Below are 4,686 nucleotides of genomic sequence, written 5' to 3' on the forward strand. Positions count from 1 at the left end.
TGGCGATAATCTGTATACCTATGATGGCGGTTGATGTTTGCTTTAGAGTTTGCTTGAGGGCAAGCAAAAGATAAGTGTGGGGATGTGATGTTCGGGTATTTTGTATATATATTAGCGTATTAATTATATAGTTTTATTGAATATATTGTTAGAACTTTGGTACTTCATACGTGCTTTTGTATTTCAGGTGATTGATCGTTAAAGATTCTAAGTTGGAGACCTGTACGAGCATGGAATGATATATCGGGAAGACCGAAGCATTATTTGATGTCTTGGGAAGTGTTTCAAGGATTCGGGAAGAGTATAGATGAGTGATCATAAGCCGATGCTAAAACTGAACAAGATGGGTTGACAAAATGCGACCTTAAAGTAAAACGAGCATATCCTGAGCTAGAAAATGAGTTACGGGAACCATATTATATGAATTTTGGGTTTCTCGACGAGAGGAATCTGAAAATGAGGTTTTATTATGTCGCGGTATGCGATGGGATGGTCATATGGCCATCGCGTACAAAAGACGGGAAAATTAGGTTTTAAGCATATTTTTCATTCTAAACAACCCTAACTCCGTTTTTACGAACCAAAGGCGATTTCCAGCAGTCCTATAGGCGATTTCCACTATCCTAGATCGTGTCAAGACCTCCCGCATGATCCCTATCATCCGTATCGAAGATTTAATGATGTCTAGGCTCGGCTAATCTCCTAGAATCGCACCTGAGATGTATAGTTTGTAACCATTTACAGTTTTTCTCATGTGATTAAGAATACTTATGTTTTGTTATTGATGATTGATATATGATTATTGATATTTAGTATTTCTGTGTGTTCGGTCGGTTTAGGTTTACGTTTGTCTGAACGATCTGTTACCAGTTGCTAGATAATTAGTCATATAACTGTTTGGTTAGATTGAATACGATAAAACGTACAATTACCCTTAACTGAGTCACACTGGCAAGGACTGTTTGATAACCAGTGTCGTGTGTAAAGTAATTGTTGACGTCTAAGGTTTTGTCTGGTTGATCAGTTTTCAGTTAATCGTTGATAATCAATCTGTTAGGTTGCATGAGATACTGTTTGGTTGCTTACTTGAATTCCTGGGTGTGATTTGCTTTGTTAATTGTTTACAACTCGCTTGTTCGTTCGTTGTTTAGTTCTATAAACTCACTTTAATTGATTGTGTGATCAGCACTAAAACCATTTACTTCATAATATTAAGTCTGTACACGAATTGCATTGACCACATACTCCTTGTGATACGATACCCTACTTTCTCTAACTATTTAGAATAATTAGGTTTTTGATTGACTCAAACGACGGTCATCAGATACAAACTCAAGAACAAGGTTATTTCAGACATCAAAAATTTATCCAAAACTTATAATTAATATATTAGTATTACTTAGAAATTAAAATATATATTTTCAGATAATATGGATATCCAAATTTTCAAAAATATCTATCTGAATTAAAAAAATTTGGGTTCAGAATTTTGGATAATTCGGGTCCAGTTTAGGATGTTTTTACACACTAGCTCCTACCCAAGGACATCATATTGATACATTTGCCGGAAATCCTTCACTAGATTATCGGCCGAAAGTATTCACTTTATACCCAACATAAGTGATCATCCATCCATCCATGTACTTCCAATAAACCATAAGGCAGCCTTGTAATCTAATTTCGAGGTGCACTATACAAATCCTTAATTACCATCATTCAACTCTTCATATACTTTTCAACATATATCCATTGAAACTCATTAACAAATACCCTTATTCAGCCTGCATAATCCATTATTTTCATACCAAAATGAAGAAACATAAACCCTTGATCATCTTCTTCACCACATATATTAGTTTATTTGATTGCTGCAAAGCGTTGTTGGAGCATCAATATTATCAACGAAAATCAATAGCAAAGACAAAGTGCAGGTTCACTGCAAATCCAAAGACGACGATATTGGCATGAAAGAGCTCGGGTATCATGAATCTGTTGATTGGAAGTTCTGAGAGTCTCTTGTTACTAGTACTCTTTACTTCTGCCATGCATATAAGGGCAATCAAGAACAAGTTTTTGATGTGTTCAACGACACGATGAAATCGCTTTGTCGAGAACATGAAAAAAAAACATTACTGGAGGTTGATTATGGAAGATGGGATATATGCATTTTCTTGATAGGAAAGCTGTTCCTAAACAAGAAATTAATAAGATGCAACATTGGAAGCATAGAGGCTAATTAGAGTTTATTCATATAATTTAGCTAAAAGAGCATGGTTATGATCATATGTAACCCTAAACCATTTTTTCGCCTTTAATTTGTTAACTAGGTTTGTAACTTTGTACCCACTGTGGTCCGGCTCAGTTTTATATAAAAATATATATATCGAAGCGTAGACAAATGTACACATTTTAAAACTTATATCGCCATTTAAGAAACCATTACATTTTGAAACTATAAAAATAAAGAAAAAGGATATCCAAGTACTGAGACTAAACGTGAAAAAAATAAGTTGCATAAACAAGAACACTTCTAAAAGTATGTTTCCTATAGTAACACACATTTTGCATAGTATAAACAAAGCATTTTTTTGATACATAAAGGAAACACAATTATTCTACTAAGCTTTACCAGAAGAAATCAAACAACAATATTTCGTGAATAGATCTCATGATTAATGCATGTGTCTTTTATTGATGCGGAAACAAATTAACTTAAATTTGGCAAAATGAAAGCAATTCCTTGTCATTCTGAAATATTTCCATATGCTGTGTTTCTAGATTCACCTGCGCTACGATACCATCTCCATTTGGAGTATCCATCAATACACAGCTACTCATGCCCAAAAATCCTAACGGTACACTTGCAAATGTTGGCTTTCCCCCTCCGAAATCGATCTTAAAATAAGGGAACCCACACAAGCTTGAACACCAATAGGACCTGTTGACAAACGTTTCTAAATCTTCCTTCCCTAAACTTGACAGATTCGAAATGTAGTCTTGAGAAGCCTGTTGCAGACTCGGGAGTCGGTTAACTTCCATCTTCGCTTTCTGTATCGCTGAAACCAACGCACTTAACGAAGTTTCACTTTCGTGCCGGGTCATGACAGACATAGTTGTGACCAAATTTCCAAACGTGGTCTCGGGCAGCCTTGGGACAAACTTATCACGCAGATTCACCGGTATAAATAATAAAGATGGCATAAAGGAGATGATCTTGAACTCGTTGCCTCCACCGCAGTTTTGTAAATTAGAGAAGTCAATACTTGGGCTCGTGTAGGATTATCGTTTATAGATAGTTTCGATCCACCAAACTCCGCCATCCCTAGGACCTTCTTCTTGAGCTCACTTAACTTTGAGTTGGGAAACACGAATTTTCGGACGGCACGGTTGGCAACGCTTGGATTTAAAACCCCAGCAGCTGGTGGAAGAGAGTTCTCGGTGGCAGATTGGGATTGAATAAAATGAGGGTTAAGTGCGAGTACTTGTTTGTGATCAGTGGAACCATAACGTGCAACTGAAGCCCAATGACTAGCGAACGAGACAAGGCTGCAGCCGTCACCAATTTTGTGTGACATAGACAGTGCCACACCCATTCCACCACAAGCAAAGTGATTAAGTTGAACCGCTACAAGACTCGTGCTTTGAGTAGAGTTTTGCCACACCATGCCATCTGCAAAAAGTTGGCCAACACTGGCATACTCTTGGCTTATAAGTTGGCCCTTGTCGATATGGCAGTCGTGTTTGGCCTCAACAAACACAACTCCCTCGTCTTTACAATCAATGTAAGGTGTTGTTGGGGTAATCAACCTGCCCGCAAACGGGTAGTATCGTGTTAGGCTCTCTGACAATGATTTCTTCATCTCCCGGGTTTAAACTGCAATTTTCATTGTTTGGGTAGAAAAGAATAAGCGGAACATAGACGTGTGACATGCATTGATCAAGCATGGAAAGATCATAAGTACGGAGATGAGACGGTGTTGGAGATGAGGGCTTGATTGTTTCTCGAGAAATAATGGCGTGGAGTTGCCTTGATCTTCCGAATCGTAGGATCTTCCCGATCATCATCATTAACTCGTAAGTTCGATCTAACACACGTACTGTTTTTATTGTTTTAAATCAGCTTGTAGTGGTAAATACTAAATAGTATGAATATATAGATAGATGTAAGTACATACCGAAAATTTTGGATCTGCATGCATGTGATTGAAAGTTGACTTGTGATGTGTATTATTATTTCTTGGAATCCCGAGATATTGATGTTAAGGCTGAGGGATGTGGGGGGCTCTAATGGGGGCTCCAACCAAAAATATTATGACGTGTGGCAGAGAGAAAAACTGGATAAGGGGGTGTTGGAGCCCCTGGCCCTGGTGTGGAGGGGCTCCAGCAGGGCTCCAGCGAATTTTTTTTTTATTTTTTTATAAATATATTCAAGCAACGTATTATTAAAAAAACTCATAAATTATTAAAAAAAACACACATTAATAAAAAAAACACATTAATATCTAAAATTAAAATAAAAATTAAAGTACTAAAAAAAAACATTATTCTTATTCTTCGGCTTGGTCTTCTTCGATCAACCTCTTTCGGATACGTTCCTTTTGCTTTTCCATTAGCATTTGATCGACCGGATTTAGGTTACTGAAGTCTCTAGTAAGAAAGTCCAAATCTCTCATTCGACTTTTTTCC

The 4,686-nt window shown here is 37.0% G+C and overlaps 1 pseudogene; it reads right to left on the minus strand.

Moving 5' to 3' along the window:
• Positions 1-2,712: 2,712 nt before the first annotated feature.
• LOC143559779 (akuammiline synthase 1-like) lies at positions 2,713-4,065 on the minus strand (annotated as a pseudogene).
• Between the last annotated feature and the right edge of the window lie 621 nt (positions 4,066-4,686).

This window comes from Bidens hawaiensis, unplaced genomic scaffold (genome assembly GCF_021521415.1).
Source record: "Bidens hawaiensis isolate Kalapana, Puna unplaced genomic scaffold, B.hawaiensis_p1.1 tig00020037_1, whole genome shotgun sequence".
NCBI lineage: Eukaryota > Viridiplantae > Streptophyta > Magnoliopsida > Asterales > Asteraceae > Bidens > Bidens hawaiensis.